The sequence below is a fragment of the Bos grunniens genome, chromosome 9 (genome assembly GCF_055505025.1).
Source record: "Bos grunniens cultivar Pamir isolate PY7600 chromosome 9, Bosgru_T2T1.0, whole genome shotgun sequence".
NCBI classification, from domain to species: Eukaryota; Metazoa; Chordata; class Mammalia; order Artiodactyla; family Bovidae; genus Bos; species Bos grunniens.
Window position 1 is genome coordinate 76,290,190 of NC_141173.1, and position 16,319 is coordinate 76,306,508.

A 16,319-nucleotide genomic window follows, 5' to 3' on the forward strand; every position below is an offset into this window, starting at 1 on the left:
CAATTGATTGACAGTCACAAAACATGTGATTTTCTGGGAATTTCCTCTATGTCTTTAAAAAGTGACCACCAGGCTCCAAAATGCCTGAAACCCCACTGGGTCAGATGGAACATGTCTTCTGACTAGATTAACTTGGTGGAAACATGACATGAACCTTTGGGATAACAGGCAAATGTCTGTCCCAAACAGAAACGTTTTAATATTTTTACCAATCCCAGTCATTTAACTTTATGTGTAAGTAAAATTTTCTGAATGTTTTTGTTTTAACATGAATCCAACAGACCTTGGCTGGGGACCTATTTGTCCATATTCAGCTCCACTGAAGTGTTTTCCTACTTCTCTCAGGCCCACTAATCTGTTTTTAGAGCAGTGCAAGAGAGAACGGGGGGCAACAGAGTGCAGCATAGTAAGCCTGGAGGATAGGGAAGCCTGGCGTGCTGCAGTCCATGGGGTCACACGAGTAGGACATGACTTAACAACTTAACAACAACCACAAACGCGGGGGAGAAGTTATTTTCCAAGATGGATCATTTCTTTCCTGCACAAACTATCCAGAACACATGACTTCTGAAAGGCAACATTTTGACTCAGAAAGCTTTCCTAGGATATCCTTTTGAAATGGGTCCTCAACGTCCTCTTCCCATTTGGAGTTCCTGCTGATGCCTCTTCTGTAGCTGCATCCAGTTATCCAAACCCTGTATCTTCCCCTCTCAGCATACCTAATGGTCAAATCCAGGAGGTGAATCAGATGCTCCTGTTATCCTCAAGATCCTGCTCAGGCACCACCAGGTTGTCTAACCCCCGTCCCATCTTTGAGGGAATTTGCATAGCACTTCTATAACCCAAGGGCCAGCTTGTTCAAGAATGTTCATAATTTTCTCCCAGAATAATTTCTTTACAATGAGCCCCTTCTCAATTCTGATTACGAATTTAGTCCATACTAATATGGTCAGCATTTCAATAGGATGGCTAAAAAGGTGATGAGCATGACAACCTGACCTTGTTATAGCCCAGTTGATAACCCAGATCCAGCAGCTGCATAGAAGAGAAGGAAATTCTGTTTTCTGTAATAATCTTATATTTGGCTTTATCTTTCTTTCCTACATCTATTTTACTTTTACCTTGATTTACATATCCATGTGTTTTTGATATATTTTGTAATTATTTATAAGATATTTCAAATCTTTTTGGGGAGACGGAAGTATATGAACATATATTTATTGACATAAAAGTTTTACCCACATCACTGGACAGAAGCCAGAGCTTTATGGCACCTTTTGTGATCATTGGACTCCATCCAACAAATAAGATTGTTGTACACTTGCAGGAAGAAAATAGATTGTTGTTTCAGAAATGGCTTTGGACGCTGTCTCCTCGATGTGCAATTGGAAGCAATTGTTCCCTTTGAGGGTGAGTTAATAGACACAATATAAAGCTGGGATAAAATAATACATCTATTATTTTTGAACTATTAACCTGTTGATATCCTCAGAATTTCCTTGGTCTCCTCATCTCCCCCACTCCCAGCACTGAGGGTGTTCTATTCTTACTTCTCTTGGCATAACATCATGGCAAAATGGAAAGTTAAAAACAGCTCTCAGCTTTTCAGTTTCAAAATGAACTTTTATAACTCATGGCAGGTGTAAAAGTAGGAGAGGAATGCTATAATGAGCCAGGGTCTAAAATAGTTGCTGTGAATAATGTGAATGATGTGATTATGAATCTTCTCTTACCAGAAGAGAGGAAGACCCTAAAGATTGGAAAGAAAGAGAAGCAAAGTAGGAAAGTCAGCCTGAGGTCATGGTGAGCATCCTTAATATGAAACCATGAACTCTGTGCTAGACAGACCAAGAAGCATGCTGAGGGCATGATCTGTTTTCTGAGATCTGAAGAGCCACAGTGGTATACCAGCAGGGTCCCTCCACATGATCTTTGTATTGGAGCAGGTGTCTAGGCAGGTGATAAAGCCTGAGGCAGCCCTGCTGTTGTTCAGCTGCTAAGTGGTGTCCAACTCTTGGCAACCCCATGGACTGCAGCATGCCAGGTTTCCCTGTCCTTCACTATCTCCTGAATTTTGCTCAAACCCATGTACATGGAATTGGTGATGCCATCCAGCCATCTCATCCTCTGTTGCCTCCTTCTCCTCCTGTCTTCAATCCTTCCCAGCATCAGGGTCTTTACCAATGAGTCAGCGCTTTGCAGGACAAAGTATTGGAGCTTCAGCTTTAGCATCATTCCTTCCAGTGAATACTCAGGGCTGATTTCCTTTAGGATTGACTGGTTTGATCTCTTTGCTGTCCATGGGACTCTCAAGAGTCTTCTCCAGCACCACAGTTCAAAAAGTATTAATTCTTTGGCACTTAGCCTTCTTTCTGGTCCAACTCTCACATCTGTGCATAACTACTGAAAAAACCATAGCTTTGACTATATGGACCTTTGTCGGCAAAATAATGTCTCTGCTTTTTAATATGCTGTCTAGCATCTAAAAACATTCCTCCACTCCCTTGAGATAAGTTCTAAGTAGCCAACAAGGGGTGGTGGACCTGGAGAGGTCTTGCAGCCAAGTTTAGGGAGGCCCAGGTGGATCTTTTCTTCTTGCTATGTACCCATTACTTGGATACGCTTGTTGATTCATCATTATATAACCATGATCACAGGAGAGGAGAGGGAGAGACAAGACAGATCTCTGATGCCAGGAACCTGTAGGCCTCTGTGTCATTCTCTGTTGATCTGTGACTTGTTTCAAGCCTGGGTTTTAAATATGTTTCTTCTCACGATTGCCAAGTCACACATTCCCATGTACTCTTGGTTCCTGATTGGGGGAAAAAAAACTCTTATTTTTTTTCCACTACAAACTTGCTCCCTTCTTAATTTGACAGAATTGTTTTAAACTTTCTCCATCAGTATATACTATCTTAGGGCTTAGATACTAACTAATGTGCTTGCAGTAATTTTAAATATTTCTATTCCATCAACTCAATAAATGATTCAAAAGAGAGTTAGATTTGTCTGTTTTTTTTTAAAGAGTATGTCCATTTCAATAAGATCAAACCACAACTGTCAAACCACAATTCAGCTTAAAAGGATGTTTAGAGTAAAATAGGGCAATTCTTCCTTGTACTTAGGTTTTCCTTCTTTGTTGCCGATATTCCTTTATTATGCAGAATTTTGCAGGAACAATTAGGAGAAAATGTGAACCAGAGCCACTGCTTGTGGTCTCACTGCCTTGTTCATATCCTCCACTTGCTGAGACAGAAAGAGAGATCAGGGGAGGAGTGGGATGGAGAAGACAGAGCGGGTGAAGAGAGACAAAGACGGAAGAGAGAGACAGAGAAGATAAACGGAGAGGGAATAAATATATTGGGTTCTAACATATGGAAACCCAAAGAGGCAGAAACCAGACATTAAAACTTTTATTTTATCTCATATTGACTTGCTGAAATATAAGCAGAGAGATTCGATGCTTTTAATGGGGGCGTGTGAGTGCTATTTTCAGCCAGGATAGATAAGTCTTCCAAGCACTTAGTAGCAGGCTAAACAAATTGTCTTAACTGCCTTGAATGCACTGAGCAAACTTGCCGTTTTTATTCATGGGCCTCTGAGCCATGGCTCCCAATGGATCCATGAAGATTAAATAAATTATGTCTCCAATCATTAGTGAGCCCCACTCTCTTTTTCATGGTAAAGGTGGAGCCTGCATCCTGTGGACAGAATCTCGGCTTTCTAATGGGCAAGAAAAGAGTTTGTCTTTGATTTGTGAGGGGGCTAGGTGAGGATTGAAGACTGTGTCTGGGCTCATTGCAGCCCATTCAGCTGATGGAGGGTGGCCAGAGCATGGGAAAGGGGATGAGGGCCATTCTGTCCACGGGGTCCTCTAGCTGAAAAGGTGACTTCAAGCAGTAAAACTCATTCTCCCTTGGCAGCCAAGGCTCTGATTCAACTGCAAAGGGAGAGGGAAGTGAGGGGAGCTCTTCTGTGTCTCTCATGGGACATGCTTTCCTAAAGATGAGAACAGAAGCTCACTTACTGTCGCCAAGAAAGATGTCCAGCCCGTACAAGAAGCCACAGTGCCTTCGTTCCCAGTGATCTGCAGCTTCATTATCACTCCACACCAAGGCCCTCCAGGTATCTGCCTCCTCCCTTCCATCTGGTGATGACCTCAAGCCCAGACCCACCGTGGAGGTCAGCAGGGAAATGGGAACTCTATCCTGAAAACTGCCACCTTCCTCTGCTTTCTCCTCGTACCCCTGTCCCCCTCCCCAAGGTTTGTTCTCCTGTTAGATGTCAAGTTGATGATTCGAAATCCCAGACGTGTCATGCTCAGTTAGTGAATAACAGACTGTCAAATATAGCAATAAATCTTCTTGCTCGGTGACTGCTGCGCAGGGCCTCCATGCCAAAGCACTCACTAATTCTGTGTGATGAGTGAGGCTGGCAGCAGCCGTGTGTTCCCCAGGGACCTATACCAAGGTGCAAACATATTGAGGTGGGATGATTGCTGGAGCAGGCCTGCTTTTCCAGCCCCTCGGTTCATGAGGGGAATCCAAGGCAGCCTGCCCCGTGAGCATTGCTAATTATGTTGGCTTCCTGCCTTCTTGGAACCTCTCTCCTTCCTGAGGTTCTGACAACTTTTTCAGAGGATAGCATGATCCTGGCAAACTGATGGTTTGAATTATTATGTGAAGGTCTCTTTTAATGCTGGGATTCCTCCATTTTTCTTAATGAGGTGGTAAGAGATGGGTGCGTGTGTGCAAAGTCACTTCAGTCACGTCAGACTCTTTGTGATCCCACAGACTGTAGCCCACCAGGCTCCTCTGTCCATGGGATTCTCCAGGCAAGAATATTGGAGTGCGTTGCCATTTCCTCCTCCAGGAGATCTTCTTGACCCAGGGATCGAACTGGTGTCTCTTACGTTTCCTGCATTGGTGGGTGGATTCTTTACCCCTAGTGCCACCTTCGAAACCCCAAGAGGTGGGGCTTTTCTGTAATCCTCCTCCCCAAATTTGCATCATCCAGAACGCTGGGGATCTCTCCTTTCCCCTTTAGGTTTGCTCCTTTAGCTACTCTTCTGGAGAGAAAGCATTGAGTTGGCTTTCATGAGGACCAGGAAATGGAATAGAACGAGTTCATGGGATCCAGCCAAAAACATCATAGCTGTTCCAGACAGTTGTATTTTTCCTTATTCTAGATGTGGTTGGGAGACAGAAGTCACTATTTCCACTAAATGAACATGACCCAAAGTGGTGACAGGATGGGAACTTTGTGCATATTTGAGCTGTAAAAAATATTTAGGGCTCTTATCTGAATGTCCCTAAGGGTATGATCACAATAAACTGTGGAAAATTCTGAAAGAGATGTGAATACCAGACCACCTGGCCTGCCTCTTGAGAAACCTATATGCAGGTCAGGAAGCAACAGTTAGAACAGGACATGGAACAACAGACTGGTTCCAAATAGGAAAAGGAGTACGTCAAGGCTGTATATTGACGTACTCCTTTTCACCCTACTTAGTTAACTTATATGCAGAGTACATCATGAGAAACGCTGGGCTGGAAGAAGCACAAGCTGGAATCAAGATTGCCAGGAGAAATATCAATAACCTCAGATATGCAGATGACACCACCCTTATGGCAGAAAGTGAAGAGGAACTAAAGAGCCTCTTGATGAAAGTGAAAGAGGAGGAGTGAAAAAGTTGGCCTAAAGCTCAACATTCAGAAAACGAAGATCATGGCATCTGGTCCCATCACTTCATGGGAAATAGATGGGGAAACAGTGGAAACAGTGTCATACTTTATTTTGGGGGGCTCCTAAATCACTGCAGATGGTGATTGCAGCCATGAAATTAAGACTGTTACTCCTTGGAAGGAAAGTTATGACCAACCTAGATAGCATATTAAAAAGCAGAGACATTACTTTGCCAACAAAGATCTGTCTAGTCAAAGCTATGGTTTTTCCAGTGGTCATGCATGGATGTGAGAGTTGGACTATGAAGAAAGCTGAATGCCAAAGAATTGATACTTTTAAACTGTGGTGTTGGAGAAGATTCTTGGGAGTCCTTGGACTGCAAGGAGATCCAACCAGTCCATCCTAAAGGAGGTCAGTCCTGGGTGTTCTGATGCTGAAGCTGAAAATCCAATAGTTTGGCCACCTCATGTGAAGAGTTGATTCTGATGCTGGGAGGGATTGGGGGCAGGAGGAGAAGGGGATGACAGAGGATGAGATGGCTGGATGGCATCACCAACTCGATGGACATGAGTTTGGGTAAACTCTGGGAGCTGGTGATGGACAGGGAGGCCTAGTGTGCTGTGATTCATGGGGTTGCAAAGAGTTAGACACAACTGAGTGACTGAACTGAACTAAAGGGTATGATATCTTTCACTCAATGATTAAGAGCAGAGTCTAAACAGACTACTGTTGTTTGTGTCCTTCCTCTTGCTGTATACTTAACTACTACATGCCTCAATTTCCATAGCATAATATTATCACTCATTACATACAGCCAATAGTGAACCAAATAATGTAATGCTTATAAAGTGCATAACACCCTGTCTGGGATGTAGTCAGTGTTCAAAACATGATAGGAGTTATTAGTACAATAACACTGATGACCAGGGTTTAAGTATTTAAGGTTTATTTCGCTCCTGGTTTATTATTTTATTTTTGACAAACACTACTATTCTGTTGTGTGTGCTATGTTTATAAAAATCAATATTTTTATCAGAATTGTGAGATATAGAACTGGATTTAGTTCCATGTGCTCACTTTTGGAGAAAGTCAATGACCTTATCCCATATAAGCATTGTTTAGCTGGAGGCAAGTGTGAAGAAATCCCTTTATATCTTTCTACTCTGTTTGTCATTTTGTTTTTTCTCCAACTCCTAGAATAAGAGAATTATATCATTGGAAAAGGGTCAAGGTAAAAATGTTTAGGAATAGCACTGATATGTATCTTATCCAGTAAGGTAAAAGTTTTGGTGTAGACAGGGAAATTAAATTAACACCAAAGTACAGGCTTTTTAAATCACTGATTTCATAATTTACTTGAGTCCCACAGAAGCTACTGCAGATGAACCAAAATATATTGTAATCTTTTCAATTTGACTTTGTGGCAAATCCTGGTGATTCACTTGGTAATCAGGGTCAAAATTTGTCTTTTCAGGTAAAAAACCTTCAGTTTTCACACAGGAACTCTTAGATTGCCAAATTATTCCCATTTCCAGCCCAGGTATTAAGTATGTAGCTTCTAAAACCAGGGACTATTTGCTCCATGCAAAATGTTACTGCTCCATAAACTCCTTCATACTTAACAATCCAGAATATATCTTCTGTAGATTCCATGATGAGCTGATTACTGAAAGGAAGTGGTTAAATGCAAAATCCCAAATATGTCACCTTCTCTGTGTTTTTCTTGAAAGCCGAGATTCTCTGCTAGCTTTGGATTTTCTATTATGACAGTCTATAGAAATGCAATTATTTCAAAAAGACACATTAGCACAGGCCACACTATCTCTATCTACCAATTGGAACTCAATGCTGGTGCTTGTATGGGGGTGGCTAGTGATCACAGAATTAAATAATTCTTATACCAAAAGAGTTATCAGTGTGACTTCCTTTAGTAAGTAAGTAAGTAAGTGTTAGTCGCTCAGTCATGCCCGACTCGTTGCAACCCCATGTACTGCAGCCCACTAGGCTCCTCTGTCCATGAGATTTTCCAGGCAAGGATACTGGAGTGGGTTGCTATTTCCTTCTCCAGGGGATCTTCCCAACCCAGGGATCAAACCCGGGTCTCCTGCACTGCAGGCAGATTCTTTACTGACTGAGCTACAAGGCCCAAAAAGCAATAAGCAAGGGTTCTGACTTTTTTACTTACAGCTGTATGACCCTGGAAAGTCACTTAACTTTTCTGAATCTCAACTTTTTTCTTTGTGAAATGAGGTGATAAAATGTGTCAATAAACCAAGCTAGTGTGAGTAACTTCTGGGCACAGAGTATAATTAAGAAAATAATAACTATTATGAAGCTTATTATTCATGAGTAAGAAACTTCAGAGACATAGAAAAAGTTATGTCAAGACAATGACCTAGTAATAAGTGAAGTAATTTATTGATTCAGTTATTCAGTGCTTAAGTAAGCATGTGTAGATTGCTTATTTAATGCATTTACAAGGTTTATGTTAAATAAGGACCCTAGTTTAAACGTGTTTGATCAGGGTGAAAAGGCATTAAAAAATTAGCACATGCTTCTTCCAACATTAGTTTTTTGTTTGTTTGTTTTTGTTTTGTTTTGTTTTGTTTTGGGTCACACCACATAGCATTGGGATCTTAGTCTCCTGACCAGGGATCAAACTTGTGTCCCCTTCATCGAAAACGTGAAGTCTTAACCACAAGACTGCCAGGGAAGTCCCAGGATTGTCAGATCTTTAAAAGTTTCATTATTGAAGAGAAAGACTTCTCTTTACCTGATGTTTAAATTATTCCTTGTGTTGATCTTTTGGTACTCACAATAAGATGAGTTCCTTGCTTGTCTCAAAACCAAGACCTTTTCTTTCTTTCTCTCTTTGTTTTTCTGTGTGTGAGGGTGAAATATGTCTTTCTCCATGCTACATTCTTCCTATTTTAGTACTTCAGGTGTACCATTGCCTTATTGTAGTTCAGAGCCATTAGAGAGGTTTCATGGGTGGAGGATAGGAATGAAAAGGAGAAGAGCTGACACTGGATCAGACTGACAGTCAAAGGCAAGAGAAGAGTCTATTTCAAAGCCATTTAGTGTCAAGATAACGAGAACTCTGAGGCCAATGATGAGTCCTTAATATACCATGAAAATTTTGCAGTGAATTATTGTTATATATTATATGCAAAAAGGGAACTTTTTTACAAATCAAAAGAAAATTATACTTAGGAATTTCTACACACTATAGATTTTATCCTGAATTGTGTGTCTTTTAGAAAGCATTAATTGGTCACTAATACATCTTTATACACAGATGCTCAAATAAAAATTTCTATTGCCTGGAACAAACTGCCCAACTCTATGTTTGATGATTAATTGCTAACTTAATGAATAATTTAGCTGTTTGAGTCCATAAGGACATAATCAAGGTACAATGCCTGCTCGGTAGAAGTGTCCCCCAATTGTATCTTAGTCTCATCAGCCCTGTTACTCTTATAATTAATACCAATAGAGAGACATCATCAGAAATCTCCAACAACTCTTTAGAACTGAGGTTGAGGAGCAAATGCTGACCATTGGGAGTCACTAAACCACCTTGACTGTTGCCTTCATCCTGAGCTACCACCTGGTCTAGCTAGCCTTCCTTCTCTATCATGACTAAGAAACTCTTTGCTTCATTGTGGTAGCACCAGAAGATACATCTAATGCTCAGTCTATATATGTTTTAAAAATCAATTAAGAGACCTATTTTTAGTGACATCATCTTTTCTTGGCACTGGCTTGATTTTTCCTCTTTTCAAGCCACAGCATCTATGAAGTCTTACAGTACTCTCCCAGTCTGCATTTGAGGCTGGAGCTTCAGTAGTCTCCTCAGCTGGTGCTTATGATTCTTTACAATCCTCCTTTTCATTCTACATCTTAAAGAGTTGTCATCCTTCCCTAACCCTGGAATCTAGAACAAGCCAAAAATTCAAGAGACGATGGAGGAAACTCAGACCCTGGTCATCATCTCAACACTTTTATTTAATTAAAAAAGCAACAGCCAGTCAAGTGGTATCAATGTCCCCATTCTTCTTGCAGGTGAAATTCCTTGGCTTTTTTTTTTCCCTTCCCTACCCCACCTCGGCACTCAGCCACTTCACAATGAGGGATACCAAGCTGTCCCAACACTGGCGTGGCTGATTCCCACCCATTAGTGATATGGGTTTGTAAGGGTCAATCGGAATTGTTTTTTTTTTAAAGGATCAGTTTTCAATAACTAGATAGATTTTTCAGATTTAGATGTAATTCAGTTCAGTTCAGTCACTCAGTCGTGTCCGACTCTTTGCGACCCCATGAACTGCAGCACACTAGGCCTCCCTGTCCATCACCAACTCCTGAAGTCCATCCACACCCATGTTCATTGAGTTGGTGATGCCATCCAACCATGTAATTCAAGTTTTAGCAAATTTGTAGAGAAACCTGTCTGTTTGTAATCCCATGTAAAGTTTTCATGGGCAGTTTTATAACATTAAATACTTGGGGAGCTTAAAGTTCACACAAAAAATGTAGATTTCTGTGATTTAAATTTTTGAAATATGTTGAAATTAGAATAATTTTATCTTCTGCATGCTTATTTCTTGAGAATGTGGAAATAAGGCATGGAAATCTCTATATGTTCAATGACTTTCTCTTGGAAATTTAACTTAGAACCCTGTAACAACCTACATGCATATGTACTTAATCACTCAGTTATGTCCAACTCTTTGTGACTCCATGGCCTATATATGTAGCCTGCCAGGCTCCTCTGTCCATGGACTTCTCCAGGCAAGAATACTGGAGTGGGTCACCATTCCCTATTCCAGGGGATCTTCCCGACCAGGAATCAAACTTGTCTCCTGCATTGGAAGGTGGATACTTTACCACTGAGCCACCAGAGAAGTTCTGTAACAACACAGATCACTCAGTTTCTCAATTCTGGTTCCATTTCAGCCTTGATGACTTATCCAAATTTAGACAATTTCTGTTTTATTTAAACTCTTGTTTATTCACCATTGTGGCTTCTTCTTGCCTTTGGAAAAACTCAGAAGTAAAAGAAGATGTACTCTTGAGAAGTAGCAATTTAAATGAAAAAAGCGAAAACAATTATCTTTCCAAATTCTGATTGCAATCAGTGTTTATAATCTTCTGTCCCTCAATGCCTATTACTAAATCTAAATATTGCAAAACCTGGCTTGCTTAGGTTTAATGTTCTCTTAGTTCCTTTGATCTCATAAAACAACTGGAATAAGAGATTCATTCAATTATTCATTGTGAACGTAAATAACTTGAGGGGAGAAAACCTTTCATTAAGAGAAAACCCATCAAATAAATACTTATTGTTTAATGTCATTAAAAAATATGACCTAGGTTTTAGCATGGCAGGTGACTGTAATATATTTTCTACTTCTGACCTCATCTTCCATCATGCCCTCACAATACTTAAGTCCATCACACTAGTCTTCTTTCTGTCCCTTAAACATGTGACACTTATTGCTACCTCAGGGTCTTTGCATCTACTCTTGCTTCTGTTTGGAATACTTTTCCCTAAGATTGTCAAATGAGTCCCTTTTCCTCATCGTTCTCATTAGATTTATACCCTTGGTTCCCAGCATTTCCTGTTTTGAGGTGACTTTATATGCATGCTCATTCATAAGCTGTATTGACTGTTTCCTGCCTTTAGACTGTTATCTGGAGACAGAGCCTTGGTCTGTCTATCCCCTACTACTCTCCCCATACTACTCTATCCCAAGTGCTTGGAAAAAAAAAAAAAAAAAACCATCTGGCAAGAAATAGGTATGTGATTGTTACCTGTTAACACATGAATAAAGGAATCAATAAATATGACCTTGGGCTGGTTGCTTCAGCTTCCTTGTTTTCCTCACTAGTAGAAAAGGATAAATAGCACCTATACATGATGATGGGCTTCCCAGGTAGCTCAGCTGGTAATCTGCCTGCAATGCAGGAAACCCTGATTCTAGTCCTGGGTAAGGAAGTTCCCCCAGAGAAGGGATAAGCTACCCAGTCCAGTATTCTTGGGCCTCCCTGGTGGCTCGGACAGTAAAAAAAACTACCTACAATGTGGGAGACCTGGGTTCAGTCCCTGAGTCAGGAAGATCCCCTTGAAGAGGGCATGGCAACCCACTCCAGATTCTTGCCTGGAGAATCCTCATGGACAGAAGAGCCTGGCAGGCTACTGTCCATGGAGTCGCAAAGAGTTGGATACAACTTAGAGGCTAAGCACAGTACATCACAGCATATGATGATATTGTAAAAATTAAATAAGCAAATGAGTCTGAAATCTGAAAATGACTATGAAATCTGAACTCTAGTACAGTGCCTAGAATGCAGCAGCTGCTTGATAAATGTTAGTTCCCTTCCCACTTCCTTTCTCAATTTCTCAGTTGGGCCCCATCAGTTCAGTTCAGTTCAGTCACTCAGTTGTGTCCGACTCTTTGCTACCTCATGAATTGCAGCCTGCCAGGCCTCCCTGTCCATCACCAACTCCCGGAGATCACTCAAACTCACGTCCATTAAGTCCATGATGCCATCCAGCCATCTCATCCTCCGTCATCCCCTTTTCCTCCTGCCCCCAATCCCTCCCAGCATCAGAGTCTTTTCCAATGAGTCAACTCTTCACATGAAGGTGGCCAAAGTATTGGAGTTTCAGCTTTAGCATCATTCCTTCCTTCCAAAGAACACCCAGGACTAATCTCCTTTAGAATGGACTGGGTGGATCTCCTTGCAGTCCAAGGGACTCTCAAGAGTCTTCTCCAACACCACAGTTCAAAAGCACCAATTCTTTGGCTCTCAGCTTTCTTCACAGTCCAACTCTCACATCCATACATGACTACTGGAAAAACCATAGCCTTGACTAGACGGACCTTTGTTGGCAAAGTAATGTCTCTGCTTTTGAATATGCTATCTAGGTTGGTCATAACTTTCCTTCCAAGGAGTAAGCGTCTTTTAATTTCATGGCTGCAATCACCATCTGCACTGATTTTGGAACCCCAAAAAATAAATTCTGACACTGTTTCCACTGTTTCCCCATCTATTTCCCATGAAGTGATGGGACCAGATGCCATGATCTTCATTTTCTGAATGTTGAGCTTTAAGCCAACTTTTTCACTCTCCACTTTCACTTTCATCAAGAGGCTTTTTAGTTCCTCTTTACTTTCTGCCATAAGGGTGGTGTCATCTGCATAAATGAGGTTATTGATATTTCTCCCAGCAATGTTGATTCCAGCTTGTGCTTCTTCCAGCCCAGCGTTTCTCATGATGTACTCTGCATAGAAGTTAAATAAGCAGGGTGATAATATACAGCCTTGACGTACTCCTTTTCCTATTTGGAACCAGTCTGTTGTTCTATGTCCAGTTCTAACTGTTGCTTCCTGACCTGCATATAGGTTTCTCAAGAGGCACCATAGCTTTGCATCAAATAGAAGTGTTATTCCTTCCCTCCAACACAAAGTTACTCTTGTAGTAAATATAAACCTCATTCCACAAGTTTAGATATGCAGGGATATAGGATATTTTTGATATGTACTCCTTGGAAGGAATGTTTTGACCAACCTAGACAGCATATTGAAAAACAGAGATATTACTCTGCCAACAAAGGTCCATCTAGTCAAGGCTATGGTTTTTCCAGCGGTCATGTATGGATGTGAGAGTTGGACTGTAAAGAAAGCTGAGTGCCGAAGAATTGATGCTTTTGAACTGTGGTGTTGGAGAAGACTCTTGAGAGTCCCTTGGACTGCAAGGAGGTCCAACCAGTCCATCCTAAAGGAGATCAGTTCTGGGTATTCATTGGAAGGACTGATGTTGAGGCTGAAACTCCAATACTTTGGCCACCTGATGCGAAGGGCTGACTCATTGGAAAAGACCATGATGCTGGGAAAGATTGAGGGCAGGAGGAGAAGGGGGTGGGAGAAGATGAGATGGTTGGATGGCATCACCAACCATCAATGGACTCAATGAACATGGGTTTGGGTGGACTCCGGGAGTTGGTGATGGATAGGGAGGCCTGGCATGCTGTGGTTCATGGGGTCGCAAAGAATCAGACATGACTGAGCAACTGAACTGAACTGAACTAAATTTAAATTCAATTTAAAAATTCAGCTCATTTTTTTTTCTGAGCCTATATTTCTGCTGCTTGCTTAGATTTATATCAAACAATACAGGGTTTTATTTCATTCATTTATTTATTGATGATCTGCTAAACAGTCCATCTTTTTCCTGTTTATTTGTAGTTTTGTTATATTCACAGGTCTCTGAGCTCTTGTTTCAGTTCTGTTGATCTATTAGTCTGTTCTTGAGCCAAAACCATGTATCTTAGCACAGTCATCCCGTGTGTGCTTCTCAACCCACACTGAATCCTCATATCTGTGATTTACGCTGTCAATGTGTATCCTCACACCAAAATCAAATAAAAGTATAGAATGTTAAATTTTTTTAATGCCAGATTATTGTAATCCATTTTGCCAGGCCCAGCTTGAAGGGACCAGTGAGGAAAATTCTTCATTGCCTTGAAGGTCAAGGCAAGAAGAAAATGGAGGAAATTCTAACCCTAGGACCAGGATAGCCTCTAGAGTTAAGCTCAGAGAAGCCCTTCACAAAGCCCCTAGGGAAAAGGTAGAGAATTTTCCACAACTGACTTCTGTAGATCGGAGAATGGGGTCATTGTGTGTAAGCTAAGGAATGTGGCCATGTTATAGACTGCCCAAGATTCTGACTTAAATCAAGCACTCAAAGTCTTTTGCCCTTTTCCAGCATGCATGAGCCTCCACCTCTTTCTAGAAGAAGGACTTTCTTGGGCTTACTTGAATCAGAGAGTGGCCATGGTTTGTGCCCTGGAAAGTATTCTTACAAATGGAATCCTGGTGCCAAGAGTACACGGGTGGGCATTTGTCTTCTATTTCTCTCCCACTAGATCAGCCTAGGATGCGAATTATAATAGATGGAAGACCAAATACATTGGTTTACAGTCAATTCAGATCCAATCTGTTAGTATAAATAATGGCAAAACGTGATGGGAAAGCCATCTGTCACTTTAAGGCAAACATACAGTTACTTTTAAGAAAAGAGACTCAGGAAGAATAAATTCATCCCAAGGCTCTAAAGCCTGAAAAGCATTTGAGCCAGTTCGGCTGAGTTTTTTGCACCCAGAGAATAAATCACATTGTCGTGATTCCAAGTCTTTGTTTTGTTTGGTTTTTCTATTAGGGGATCATTCTGTGTAGAGCATGTACCCTTGTGATTCTTCTGGTTTCACCAGGATATTTGAGCAAGTATCGTTTTTAGTGAGGCAGCATATGGTCAGGTACTTTGTTTGCTATTGTGTGCCTATGCATATGACTGTTTACTGTGCGTAACACACGCACACACACACACACACACGTCTTTTCGGTTCTGAATCCAAACCTTCTCTGTAAATTAAGAGGGTCTAGAGAGTTGGAAACATAACAGCAGCAAAAGGCTGGAGCTTGCAGCAACTGTTCCAAGCTGCATATGACATAAAACTGGATTAGAATGTCATTCCCTAACTGACAGATCATTTAGCGTCTTGGAAGAGACTGTTTTCACACTGCGGAAGCTCTCACAGGGGAATTCCGTGTGGGCTCCTTATTGTCAGAGCTATTTTTCACCCAATTTGTTTCCAAATGATGTCTAACCTGAGGTCTTCCCACTGAGAGAGGTTTAAGCCATGATTAATGAGGAGTGTTTGGCCAGGCCCACCTGGGAAATGGCCCATCTGCAAACTCAGGTAAGAAGGGGAGGCCTACCAGGCATCAGCCTGTGAATGGCAGGCAGTTTCCAGGGCTCGGGGCTGCCTCGCAGCAGCAGCAAGGTGTTGGGTCTTAGCCACAGAATGTTTCAGGAGGTGCTGGAGAGAAGTGTCATTCTTGGTATTTTTTCCTGGGATATTCAGGGTGGGGGCACTCTCAGTCGTGGTATTAAGAAAAGCATTTCCTGTTCCTCAAGTCCCTTTATTCTCCTCCGAGCTTTCACACACATGCATGGTCATCAGATCAGCATGTACACAGAGATAGGGCTTTGTCTCAAACAACAGGATTATCAAGCAAGCAGGAGTCAGATTTGTAGCACCCTGGCCTGTCTGGACTTGGTCCATGAACCTATATAATCATTTACAATTTCACCTTCCCAAAATACACTGCTTTTGGTTATCTTCAAATGTACCTGGTATTTATTTTCCAATGAATCTTTTTCTTTGTGAAATAATTACTGAAATGTATTTATTTTTTGCCAGCTCAGTGGGTAGTATCCGTTCTCTAATAACTGGAATAATTTAGAGTCTTTGGAAAGGAAATTCCTTTCAGTAAAGGAGTAGGATAATAAAAACATGCAGAATCTAAAGCCACAGTGGTTCTGAGGCAAAATTATATAACTGGATAAGGAATTGAAAATTAAAAAAAAAAAAAAACAAAAAACAGCGAGCTGATCAAATGAATAAGCGGGTGGAACATAGTCCTTCTTCATAACTAAGCTTCTCATTGAATATACACATTCTAGGCTCTCCCTAGACTGCCATTAAATATGACATCCCACAATTCTGTCTGTTAGGACTAAAACCTAACAGATCCAACTGTCTCCAAATTAAACAGATTGTTTGC